The 14,274-nt window shown below is 35.7% G+C and overlaps 1 protein-coding gene across 1 annotated transcript in view; it reads left to right on the top strand.

The window, feature by feature from the left end:
- The window catches only part of LOC146398768 (uncharacterized), a 690,556-nt gene that overhangs the window by 496,105 nt on the left and 180,177 nt on the right, over window positions 1-14,274 (top strand). The window contains exon 7 of the mRNA XM_084980982.1: window positions 9,089-9,253. The gene's annotated coding sequence lies outside the window, so the exon portion shown is untranslated. The remainder of the gene's footprint in view (window positions 1-9,088; window positions 9,254-14,274) is intronic.

The following is a 14,274-nucleotide window of genomic DNA, read 5'->3' on the forward strand; positions in this document are numbered from 1 at the left end:
ATGTGTCCTCTATGGAAATATCTAATTGAGTGCTATGCCCGATTTTAATTGAGTTCCTTTATTTTTGAATTGTAAATGTTCTTTACATATTATGGTTGCAATCTCTAATTAGCTATTTGAAATTAGATATTTGTTTTTCAAGATATGTTTACATATCCAGGATATGTCTCTTATGAGAGGTTTTCCAAGTATCCTGTGAGTTTTATTGTTACTTTCTTGATGATAATATTTAAAGAATATTTTAAAAATTGCTGATATTCAGAGTTCCCATCATGGTGTAGTAGAAATGAATCCAACTCTGAACCATAAAGTTGTGGTTTGATCCCTGGCTTTGTTCACCTGAGCTAAGGATCTGGCGTTGCTGTGAGCTGTGGTGTAGTTTGTAGATGTGACTCAGATCTGGTGTGGCTGTTGCTGTGGCATAGGTCGGCAGCTATAGCTCCAATTAAACCCCTAGCCTGGGAACCTCCATACGCTGTGGGGGTGCAGCCCTAAAATGACAAAACAAAAACTGATGATATTCAATTTTTCTCTTTTTTTGATACTTTTTTGACACTTTTTTAAGATGTATTTGCATTAACCATTGCCCAACAAAAGGCCTCAGGTATTTAATCCTATACTTTCTGCAAAGAGCTTTATCTGATGTTACTATGTTTAAGTTTATCATCCATTTTTTTTATTAAAGTATAGTTGATTTACAATTTCTCCTCAATTTCTCTTGTATAGCAACATGACCATTTTGAGTCAACTTCTCCTCATGCTGTTTAAAAGCATCTAAATTTATTCTTTTGCATGTAGCTGTCCATGTACTATTGTATGTAGCTATTGCCTGTACTCTGAGTTATATTCCTTTGGTCTGTACATCTGTACTTATGCCAGTACTACACTGCTTCCACTAATGAAGATGTGTAGCTAAGTTTGAAAGTGAAAAAGAAGTTTCCATCCAAGGTTTTGTTTGTTTGTTTGTTTGTTTGTCTTTCAATACTGTTCAGGCTCTTCTGAGTACTTTGAATTTCTACATGAATTTTAGGATTAACTGCTAATTTATGTGGAGAAGGTAGCTGGAATTTTGATAGGGATAGCCTTGAATTGTTTGATCAGTTGGGGAATATTTATAAGTAACTATTATGTCTTAAGATCCATGGACATGGTATGTCTTTCCACTTCCTTAGGTCTCCTTTAATTTTCAATACTCTTTTGTAAGTTTTTGTCTATAAATCCAACACTTCTTTCATTAAATGTATTTAAAATATTTTTATTCTTTCTGAAACTATTGTGTATTTAGTTGTTTCCTTTCATTTTCAAACATGTACTGTGTATAGCAGTGCAATTCATGTTTTATATTTGTCTTACATCCTACAACTTTACTGAACTTGTTTATCAGTTTTAGTAGGCCTTTGTATGAGCATGTAGAGTGTGTGTGTCAATGCGTATTTCCTGAAATTTCGTATATACAAAATGATGTCATCTCTGAGTATAGCTTTACATCTTCCTTTACAGTTTGGATGTCTTTTATTTTCCTTTTCGACTAATTTATCTGACTTGAACCACCAGTACAATAGTGAATAGAAATGATTGAAGCAAATATCCTTGTCTTCTTCCTCACCTTAAGGAAAAATAATCCAGTCTTTGAATCATGAAGTATAATAACCTGTTTTTGTTGGCTTGCTTTTACAGGTGGGTTCTTATCAGTTTAGATCTTTCTATTCTTAGTGGATGGGGCATTTTTATCATGAAATTATATTGAATTTTGTGGATGCTTTTTTATTTCTTTTGAGATGATAAATGGTTTCCTGTTTTTTTCCGTTAATAAGTTATATTTCACTGATTGATGGTCACATGTTAAACCAATCTTGCATTCCTGAGATACATAAAACATTATCATGGTATATAATACTCTTAATATATTTCTTAGTTTCTTCTGTTAATATTTTTAATAATATTTTCATGATGAATATTCCTATATGGTTTTATTTTCCATGGACTAGGCAATAGGTGGATAAAAATGGGGGCCCACTTTTTTCTTAGCTGCATGCACCTGGAAGAGAACAAGTGTAGGGGGTTGCATGTGTGTTTTAGCTCAAATGCCACAGACTCTCATTTGTCTTATTGACATTTAGTGGATTTCTTGAATAGGTGTCTCTCCATTGGCTGCATGCTGTTAGGATAATTTACAGAGACTTGTTTTCCTCTGTCAGAAGTTAATGGTTGTTTCACTGAGGAAAGGTTCTACCATGTTTCTCACACCTCCATTCCGAAAGTCAATCTCTGAATTTCATTCTTAAAAGGTATTTTCAGGTGATACGGAAAGATGTAATCCTGTTGTCAACTGGCTTCCATCATCTTCTGTTTTTTGTTTGTTTGTTTGTTTGTCTTGTTGGGGACTGCACCCACAGCATGTGGAGGTTCCCAGGCTAGGGGTCAAGTCAGATCTATAGCTGCCGGCCTACACCCCAGCCACAGCAATGCCAGATCCGAGCAACCTCTGTGATCTGTATACCACAGCTCATGGCAACATGAGATCCTTAACCCACTGAGAGAGGCCAAGGATCAAACCCCCATCCTCATGGATGCTAGTGGGGTTCATTAACTGCTGAGCCACGACGAGAACTCATCATTTTCTGTTTTAAAATCAGCTGTACATTTTCCCTTTTTTCCTTTGAAGGCAATCATTATTTCATTCTCTAGCTGTTTTTAATATATTTTTCCATTTTTCCTTTTATTTTCAAGTGTTGTACTATAATGTCCCCAAACATGTGAACATGTGTGTAAATCTATTAAAGCCTAGAATATAATTTCTGTCCACTCTATTTGTATGCTCCTTTGAGAGCAATAACACATATATTAGTCTTGGTACCTCAGTCTCCTATACCTCTGATAACTGATAACACTTCTCTTCTGTCTCCTTTTTTTTTTCCTATTTTATTTTATTGTGCTCTACACACATGTATTCTGATTCACAGGTATGTTGTATTTTGCTGTGTCTAATACCCTATTAAATATAACTATTTTTCTTAGTATCAAATATTTTATTCACCAACTCTATTATTATTTGATTTTTAAATTCAGATTTTCTAGTTGTATTTTCATGAATTTATTAATTTTTGGCCATGCCCACAGAATGTGGATATTCCGGGCCAGGTATCGAACCCATGCCACAGCAATGACCTGAACCATTGCAGTGACAATGCTGGATCCTTAACCCAAGGAGCTGCAAGGGAACTCCTGTGTTTTTCTTTTGAAAGTTTTATTTCCCTCTGCTTTTAGTCATGAAATTCTATCTTCTGCTTCTTTTCTTTTAGACATGAGGTCATGTTTTCAGCAGTGTCTATCTTATATATGTCAAAGATTTAGCTTCAATAATCAGAGGGCTCCAAACGATATTAAGTCTTCCTTCTTAGAGGACTCAACTTTGTGCTAAACACATAGAGGAAAGATCTTAAACTCACGAAGGACTACAGAGAGTGAAGGTGGATTGTAGCCCTCAAAAGTCTGTCTAGCTCTGGTTTGCTCATAACTCTCCAGTGTTCTCAACTGAGAATCGAGTGTTTTCTAAAGGACCCTTCCCCTGACCAGGTCCAGAAATGTAGCATGTCTCAGCAACCTACCCAAAAATCTCAACTCTCATTTTCAGAAACTTGAAAATACTGCCTCTGTGATGTACTGCCTCCCTCCCCTGTGGTTGCAGGATGTTGCAAGTGCACCTGAGGACAGTAACTGTGTGCTTGAGTTTCCCCAAGTCTTTGCCACTCTGCTGATTTGTTTCCCAAGAAACAAATCTTATCTTCTACAAGAGCCATTTATAGGCCCAGAAATCTGCAGTAGAAGCTCAAGTTTCCACTTGAAGGTTTGTAACTTTCGGGAGTCTTAGTGTCTGCAGTGCTTTTGCCTCAGCTTCTCTGCTGCCTTCAAACAAGGTTCTATGGTTTTCTGCCAGACCACTTGTTTGCTCCAGCAATTTTATCAGCCAAAAGGGATTGAATACTATGAATCTGGTTCTTATGAATGTATTGGACATGTTGAAAGGGTGATCTCCACGGTTGCATCTAGGATGAAAGCCAAAGTCAGCAGTCCTAATCTGGCTCTCCTCAGGAGCTGTTTCCTCAGTCACAAGCAGATAGAGGGAAACCAAGAGGAGGCCACTGGAAATAACAGTCTTAAAAAATATCGCACTATGAGATACAATCCAGATATCAGAAACTTTTTTTTTTTTTTTTTTTTTTTTTTTTGCTTTTGAGGGCTGCACTCTCAACACATGGAGATTCCCAGGCCAGGAGTCCATTCGGAGCTGTAGCTGCCAGCATATACCATAGCCACAGCAATGCCAGATCTGAGCTGCGTCTGTGACTTACACCACAGCTCATGGCAATGCTGGATCCTTAACCCACTGAGCGAGGCCAGGGATTGAACCCGCAACCTCATGGTTCCTAGTTGGATTAGTTTCCACTGCACCGCAATAGGAACTCCCCAGATACCAGAAACCTTAATGACACGACCAATGCTCTGGACCTCCCTGAAGCTACTGAATAAACATTATCTTGCTGCTGCAGGTGAACAGATGAACCAGATCACCCCCTATTTGTCAGAAGCATTACTCTTGATCAGAGGAAGTTGGCCTCTGCCTCATTTTGGCTTCCTTAATCTTGAGATAGTGTTTGGGAAATCTATGGTATGAGAAGTAATGTATTGTAGTTTAGTGTTCCTTCATTTAGTATTAATAATGCCACCTTACAGTTAAAAACTAAAAAAATAAATAAACCTCTATAGTCTTCTTCTGTTTCTCTGATTTGAAAATATTGAGCTGGTATTCAACCAAAATTGTTCCTATTATTTTAATATATAATCCTCTAACATTCTATCACCATTTTAACCTAATCATTATTATTTAAATTTAGTAAGCACACTATCTTGTAGATCAGCTGAAGCTTCTAGAAGGAAAAAGAGTAGACATATCTTGTGATAATTGTACTTCTTGCTGCTTAACTCTTATAATTTTCCTATTTTTACATATGGTTGTATTTTAAACTAGTGCATTTGAGAGTAAATAATATTAAGTGGTTTGTCTAGATTAAAATGATAAAATAGCAGCCAAATATTTTTGAATGTTTAAAATCTGTAAAGTTAAAAGCAGCAGGGTAATTTTTAATATACTTCCTTCGTTGAGTCTTTTGCCCATTTATTTTCAATAAAATAACTTTCAAATGACTTCTCATTGATACATTCTTTATCATAAAACACCTATATTGTAATTGTTGGAAAAAAAAAAAGTACCACCCAGATTTTAACCTGGCAGTAAAGTTACTTTAAAAATATCTTTTTATTCTGATTATTAAGCTAGGTAAGAGACTAGCAAATGAAATACCTTAGCTAAATTAGGGAGTTTTATTGATACATAATCGTGTCATCTTGTGTACTTACTGTCTGTGACTGTCTCCACACTGAAGTAGCTGGGTTGAGTAGTTGCAACAGAGACATCTGGCTGGTAAAGACTAAAATATATATTGCATGGATCTTTACAGAAAAAAAAAAAATCAGTGACCCCTTGGCTATATTGCTTTTCTTTTGTTATTTAAAAATGTGTGTTTATTTCTGTGAATTGTCTATTGTATTCTTTGCGCATTTTTTTGGGTAGGATTAGTATTCTTTAATTATTGATTTGTAGAAGCCAGTTCTTTTATTGTATTTGTTACAGATATTTTTTCCTGTTATTTTTCTTTTTAAAATTTGCTTTTGGTAATTTTTGTATAGTGTAGGGTAAATTGTTGATATAATGAAATACAGCGACATTTTATTTTTTCCATTGGCTCTAGGAAATGTGTTTCTTAGGAAAAGCTTCCCATTCATTAAATGACATGTCATTTGGCCATGTTAATTTTTTTTATTCTGTAGTTTGCAAGTTGTATTCTATTTCATCTATTCTACTTTGTATATAGTATAGGGTAGAAATACATTTATTTATTTTAAAAGTAAAGCTCAGTTACAACACCATGAACTAAATGTGTATCTTTTCCCACTAATTTAATGAACATTATATCGTAACAGTCATGTTATTAATATATCGATAATGCATTTTTCATTTGCATTTCTAGATAGACTAGAATAAATTTGTGAAGTCAGTCAAAATATTCTATTCCTGATTTGTTGTGAATTGCATTGAATTTATAATTCAGTATTTTGCAACATCAAAATCTCCAATTAGGAACACAATATTATTTTTTCAATTCTGTTTAAGACTTTCAAGAAACTTTCATAATTTTCTAGGTTTCAAATCTGGACAAATGTTCCTAAGTTTTGCTTTTTTTTTTTTTCCAGAGTCCATACCTATTTTTTAAAATTTTTTGTTGGTTTATAGGGAAATAATTAGCATATGTTTATATTTTATAGAGGCAGTTTTAGATCTCTTTTTAGTTCCAGTTATTGTTTGATGTATTCAGTTGTATAGGCCAATATATGATGAATTTCTTGTGTTTATTTTTTAAATCAATTACCTTTTCCTTCTCTTGTACATCCTATTACCTCAGTGTCTAATTATCTCTCTGACACTTCATTCTTGCTGATAGAAATACAACTAATTCTTTGATCCTTTAATCAAGCTCTACAGGTGTATTCAGATTGTTCTAAGCAAATCAGTGGTCCCACTATCCGTACACCAAATAATTTAGATGTGGCAGTTGATGACCCTAAATTGTGGGTCCATTCAAAGGTTCTGCAACAAAAGTAGGTGATAATGCTTGTAACTGCTGCTTGCATCGTATAACCATGAAGTGAGGCAGCCTGAGAGCAAAGATGGCACAGTGGAGAAGATAGTAAAAAAATGGAGAAAAGCTTAGTCTTTAAGCCACTGATTGAATTATTCAGAGCCATATTTCCGATCATGCCATTCAATAGAGTTAAGGCATTTGAGTTGCAACTTTATACTACTTGTAACCAAAAGTATCTCACTAATAATTGATGGATAAATACTGTAGGATAATATTAATTATGAGTAGTAACAGCAGCTATGCTTCTTTCATTTTGACTCAAACTTACTAGGAGTTTTTAATCAGAAGTGAATGTGAGAATTTATTGTGTTTTTATATAAATTTTGATGATCAAATAGCTTCAACTAATCCATTATATTATTTTCAGATATGCTTCAGTATTGCATCCTATTAATGAGATAAACCTACTTGTCCATTTTAAACCAAGAATATTTTAATATACTTCCTAGATCAAGTTCGTAGTTAATAGTTCCCATATGCATGAGTAAGATAGGACTGTCGTTACTTTTTGATACTATCAATATCTCTTTATGTAAAATGCATTACCAAGATATTTTAAAAATATCTTGGCCTTAAATACCCAAATGCCGAAGAAGTGTGTGTGCGTTCCTGTGTGTGTGTTTGTGTGCATTTCATTATGATAATTTTAGGTAAAGTGAATATGAAAATATATTTATGTAAGTATCAGAATTTAATGTCATATGCTAGTATAGCAATGTATGGATAAAGCCTCAAGTTCATGAAAAATAAGGGAATGTCATAATTAATTTCAAGACATCTTTAAATTAGGCATCGTTTACATATCATAAAACACATCATTTTAAAATGTCCAGTTTGAAGATTTTGACAAGCTTATTCAATCACGTAACTGCTAAGTCAATATACAGAGTATTTTCATCACCCCGTAAATCCCCCTTATTTCTCTTTGCCATTATTTCATTAACCACTTGCCTTAGGCAGACATTGACTTTTCTGTCTATATAGATTATTTTTGCTTCTTCAAGAATTTCATGTAAAGTAGAAAACACAGTGTATTCTCTTTTATGTGACTTCCTTTCTTCAGCATAATGATTTTAAATTGTATCCATATTGTTTCATGTATCAATGATTTTTTTTCCATTTTATTGCCAAGAAATTTTGTGTAATATGGAGGTACTTTGATTTGTTTATCCACTCATCTGTTGGTAGCTATTGAGCTTGTTTCCAGGATTTTCATACATGAGTGAGGTTGCTATGAACATTCATGTGGAAGATTTTTTATTCTCTTGGGCAGATATCTAGGGGTGGACTTGGGTCACATGGTTTGCCAGTTTTCAATTTATTGCCTTATGGCTCCAAATTCACCTTCTGTTGTAAAATTCCTCTGCAAAAATTAAATCTTGGCTATTAAATTTTTCATCTGTCTGCTGACACGAGGTGAAGCTTTGTAAGTAGAGGATGCTGGAAAAAACTCATCGCAGGGGGAAGGAGTTTTCCTTCCTGCTTCCAGTGCTCTTTCTTGATACATTCCTACAACATGTATAGATTTCATCAGAAATAGTTTCTACAGTTCCTGAGCCCTCTAAGTGCAGATGGCTTCACCATCATCCAGCTCATGCAGAGTGGACAGCCCTCCCATACCCACTGTTCCCAATGCTCCATGGTCAGCTTGCCTAGAGACCAGTCCTCAGGTGCTTTCATAGTACCTCCAGGGCAGGGCTCCTTCTGAGCGTCTCTCTCTTCAGAACCACATTGGCCTAAAGAAACCACTGAAAATTAAGGACGGGTTGAGGCAGCGTTCCCTAATTTACCAGCATTACTACTATTACATATTGTTACTCTGAGCAAAACCGTGAACACCACCACTTTTGATCGAGTAGATGTTTTTTGATCTTCAAATATATATATATTTTAATCCTTATCACAACTCTCTGAGGTAGAAGTCATATTCTTTTCCTCATTATACAGGGGAGCAAACTTGCACCTGAAATCATGTATCTAGTAGAGGGGTTTTGATTTGAGAATCAGATCTGACTGATGCTCCACTGCTTATAACAGAGCAAACATTCATAGAGCTGGAGCCGTGCACCAGGATGGTCTTTATCTTGCAAGTATCGACTCAATTCTCAAGTCATTCCCACGCTGTAGGTACTATTATTGTCCCCATTTCCAGATCCTAGATTGGAGGAGATGGAACGTGGAGTGGACATGTCTTGAGGGCAGATATCTGTGTTCCTTGTTCGCGGCTGTATCACTGGTGCCTAGGAGAGAGGGGCTAGGTAACGCTGAAGGAGTTATTGAAAACAGCCTCCAAAGCTGATAGATCCTTCCTTGTCATTTTTTCCCAGCATTCTAGGTGTGACAGAGGATCGGTAACATGCAGAATGGGCTCCTGTGTACCAGCAGCTATTTCCCATTCCTCAGTTTCTCTGTCTGAAGAACACAAGGACATTCTTCATGGCTGGTGACTCTTCGAGGCATTTGCCCTGTTTGGTGTTCATGACTTTGGAAAGGTAAATACATCTTATTTTATGTGGTTTTGAATTTGAGGACATTTTCACAAACACAGTTGTTTCTTAAATTGAGCTAGGACATGCAACTTAATTGGTTTCAGTATCTGCACTGTATAGTTACATTTCACATGCGGATGGCTTAGCCGTAAATGAAATAGCATCAATAACTACCCAAATGAGATTAGAGTTGCGTGGTTTTGTTTGTTTTTTGTTGAAAACAGCATAAGAAGGATCTATTATCCAGAGGTGATAGCTCCTATTGGTTATCTCAGGGGGCAAGAGTACTCTTTTCCCTGTTTTAGGTAGTTTGCTGGGCTTTCTTATTTGAGAATCGGTGTTCTATCCCTGTAGTCTTCTCCATACCTGAAAGGCACCTGATTTTGCCTTTGAAGTGTCTAAGGCACGTGCAGAGACAAGAATCACTGAAATGTTTGAGATTGTTGAAGGAACTCTGTTGGTTGGATTTCAGCAGATACATCCTCGGTTATTAGATTTTAATGATATTTGTCACGTGTCAATTGTTTTAATGTTCGCTCTTATTACTTGTATGTACCCCAAACACTGGTGTATAATAGGTGAAATCCTTTTAAAAGGATTGAAAGGAAAAGGACAGAAATCATTCTTTGAAAAGTTACATTCATTTATTTGGGGGGATAAAGTTAAACTTCTTGTATCTTATAAGCCATGAAAGAGCCAGGCAATTAGGTGTCCCCTGCTGACATAAGTGTATCATGAAAAAAAACCTAAAAGCTATTGAGAAGTTTGCTCTTACTCTTATAATTCTGGAATCTCAGCAAAAGGCTGCTTGAGATTGACACTTCATGTGATTTCTAACATGTAACATTTTGATTATAAAATGAAAACCGAGCACTGGATTGATTTTCTTGGCAATGGGAATAAACAGTACCACTTTGAAGCAGAAATGGAAGAAATTTGATGCTGAAATGCAGAGAGTATGGGGAAGCTGCCCTGCCCAGAGAGAGCGAAAGCTTGACTTCTCAGAGCCAAAGTCTTAATATTGTAATTCTGATATCCAAAAAAGGTGTATACATTGAAAAAATTGCTCCAAGCCGCCTTGACGTGTATGTGTGCCTTGTAAATTGCTAGACACAACAAAAGATTAACAGCATTCAAACAAGCTATAATTAGCATATTAATTATCTGGTTTTCAGAAAGTAATGTCTTAATCATTTATTTCTGCTATAATGGCTATTTTTCTATATATGCATATTAATTTTTAGAAATATTGGGCATGAGTTTTCCCATTAAAAATATAAAGAAAAATAATTTTCTTGATAGCACTGTCCCACATATCTTGTCATTTTAATTAGAAATCTCTACATATCCCTCCATACAGAGTTTGCATTATCTTTTTTTTTGAGCTACTTACCTAACATATTTACCCATGTGTCCTATAGATACACTCAAAATACCAGTATAAACTCATCATATTTCTTCTCAAAATTTGTTCTTCACAGTCTAGGTTAAGAATGATCTCACACAGTTCCCAAGCGAGAAAACCATTTTTGCTCTTATTATCCTATGAAAAACAGGGTCACATATATTACACAGTCTCTGCATTTTTCATCTCGTCCATGACGTTCCTGCCACTACTGATTTAATTCAGATTCTTATTATGACTCTAATGGCTTTGCTGGTCTCTCATTATCCCTCCAACGTTGCTAGAGAAATATTTCCAAAGACATGTGTGCTTGTGGGCTTTCTTTTCCAAAGAGTTATTGGGATTAAATCCCTACTTCCTAACAAATCAATTCAAAATTTGATATTTAATTTCTCTTTTTAAGCTCCTGTTATACTGCTCCATAATAGATATATGTCTCCCAACCGTGCTAAGCTTTTTAAAAATTTTTCTCGAAATGTGTTATAATGTCTCACACCTCTGGGTTATTACACGAGCCGCTCCTCTGGTGCAATAACCCTTTGAATCTCTTTGCTGTTATTAAACTCTGCTCCTGTGGATTTGACTTAATGTTGCATCAATCCCAAAAAGCTTTTCCTATCCTCTTTGAGATTTTATGTCTATTTGAAAGTGCTAAAATCACCTAGTGATAAATCTATTGAAGTATGTATCAAAGTGTATTTATTCCAATTTTCTGTTTAAATGTTTCCCCCATTTGATCATCTTTAATATGATCCAATTTTAATAGACTTTGAAATGCTGTCATTTAACAAAATATATTCTACATGTAGTGTCCTGTTTTAAAAATACTCTTTTGATGAGTAATCTAAAAAGGCTTGCACATATAATAGCATAATACGCTATATCAAATGTATAGTCATATTTTCATCCTATACACCAAAATAACCAGAAGTTTGTTTAATGTGTCCTAATACATGCCCTCTGCTATATTTAGTCACTATTAAACAGTTAGACTGTAAAATAATCCTCCATAGAAAAGATAAATAGGACACTGGAAGACTCCTGTAGGGCACTAAGGTGCCATAAAATAGATTAAATGAGAGACAAACTTTCAAAGGATGTGGAAGGTGAAGGACAGTAGCAAGTTTTGTAAAGAGAAAACATTTTAGCTTATTCCTCAGGATATGTTCCTTGGAGACAACACAAATCTGAAGCTTGATCTGTTTTGGGGAGAAAGAAATAGAAACTACATGCTCAGAGGGATAGAGCTTTAAACAAATAAATTGGTGGTGTTTATTTTAAAACACCTTTTCTATTCCTCTGATGGGTTTTTGATTCTGACTAGGATTTCATAAGTTGTTTACAACTTTTTAGCAGCGGACCTCAAATTCCAAGTTCACGAACTCAGGAATGTAAGAACAAGAAGGCAAAAAAAAAAAAAAAAAAAAAAAAGTGTGCTATAGCTTGAAACTAAGTGTAAATAAATAAATATCCAAGTCGGAAGAGCAAGTAAGTTTTCCGTATTTTGTCTCTCAATTCAGTGATCTCTCTTACATGCTCCATGTATTGGGTAATAGCAAAAGAAACTAAGTTTACGGCCGCCATTTTCAACTCAATAGAGATAGTTTTAAACTCTTTTTCACCTTAAGGTTATCTTAGGCTGTGCAGACCAAAAATTAATGGAGGACATTTGCAGGTGGGAGATTCTTTCTCACTTTCATGAGGTCAGAGGTCAGGCGTCCCCTGCTGTGTGGGGGGGCCATGATGCTCTGAGGCCCAGGCCCCATCTCCCTTGTTGCTCTTCCTCTTGGGGAGATTTGGGCATGTGGCTTCACCAGATAGCATGGACAGCTAGAAGCTGCAGGATTTTGTTACTGCTGTTGTTGTGATCTTGTGGTTTCTTTTTAAAAAATTTGCTTGGCAATTATGTATAGCATTACAAATCAAAGACTGTTTTAAGGAAGATGAAAGAACCGGTATTGAGACATAATTGCATTTCAGTTCTCTTAAGGCAAACATGCTCCTTCCCTCTGAGTTCATACCTCTTTCCCCTATTTTCTGTAAAATGCTTATTTCTTTGGCTCTAGGTAGAGAAATGTGGCTTCAGTCACTTCATAAATGTGAGGAAATATCTTTGACCATTGTACGTTTTTGCAGGGTTTCACTGCAACATGGTGATTCTGGGCAGTCTCCTGGACGGGTAGTAACTGAGGTGAAGGGGCATCTTTTGGTCTCTCTGTGAAGTGTGGATCTGGCCTCATACCAGGCATAGTCTCGCCAGATTTTGTGGTAGCTTTGGCTGTGATTTCAATCCAGCCTGAGTTTATGTCAGTCACACTTCTTTACTCCCCTGAAACTAGAAGGAGAGAAACCTCCTCTCTTCTCCTCTCCCCTGGACAGAACCATATTATGAAAAGTCAACAAGATGGCATTACCGTCATGGTTCAGCAGTTAATGAACCTGACTAGTAGCCATGAGGACACAGGTTCGATCCCTGGCCTGGGTCAGTGGGTTAAAGACCAGGTGTTGCCGTGAGCTGTGGTGTAGGTCGCAGAGGTGCCTTGGATCCTGCATTGCTGTGGCTGCAGATAGGCTGGCAGCTCCAGCTCTGATTAGACCCCTAGCCTGGGAACCAACATATGCCACAGCTATGGCCCTAAAAAGACAAAAACAACAACAACAAATCAACAAGGTAAAGCCCTGTACCAGGTTCCGAGGTTCTAACTCTTGATGTATCAACAAGGTGAAAAGGCTTCCACCCTCATGACAAATGTCACCTCGATGTGGAGTGTCAGGTACTTTGTTCTACTCAGCATGTAGCTTCTCTTACTCCTGTGAACCCTAAGGTCAAAGAAAAATATGTTTTAAAAAGGAGACCACCGTGAACTACTTTAATATTTATCAAATTTATACCTCATGAGTATGTAATGGACTAACTTTATAAGCACAAGCACTAACTAATTCAAAGTACCAAATTCCATGTCTCTATTAAGTGGATTCCTTATTTCGCATTTTATTTATCAGTTTTATTTAAATTATAACTAAAAACTATTTGTAATTATTCCTTGGTAGTTAGGAAAAATTATTCCATAAAAAGTAAACTCCCAGAAAAGATAGTCATACATGCAAATTTTTATTCCAATTTTTGTTTTTTCCTCTAAAACTTAGTTTTTTCAAAACGTGCCACATTCTGAAACCTTTTATTTTTAATAACCCTGAATATTTTGGATTATAAAAGAAATGTGAGTCCTAAAATATTAAAATATAACATGTTAGTAGAAGTCCAGTTCCCATAATATAACACGTGGAAGCATGCACGTACACGCACACACCCATATGCAGACTTGTAAATATTAACTTGTAGAAATCTGGGGATCATTTACATCAGAATGGTCTGATGAAGATTATCAGTGCATTTCAGCTATTCTTTTTCATCTTCTGTATTTATAAAATACATTAGTTAGGATTACCTAATTATATAAAGACAAAGATGTTGAGTGAATGAAAGGAAATTGTCATGCCCAAACATAAATGAATGTTAATTAGGGCAAGTTTCCTGGAGGTCAGTATTGAAATTATGATAACACATGTTTATGCAATAAAATAAGTAATGTCCTTCAGACTTTTTGTTACATATGTT

This window comes from Sus scrofa, chromosome 10 (assembly GCF_054392235.1).
Source record: "Sus scrofa isolate SSC_HxYL_T2T_F1_AM1 chromosome 10, Sscrofa_HxYL_maternal_Yorkshire_Landrace_v2.0, whole genome shotgun sequence".
Lineage (NCBI taxonomy): Eukaryota > Metazoa > Chordata > Mammalia > Artiodactyla > Suidae > Sus > Sus scrofa.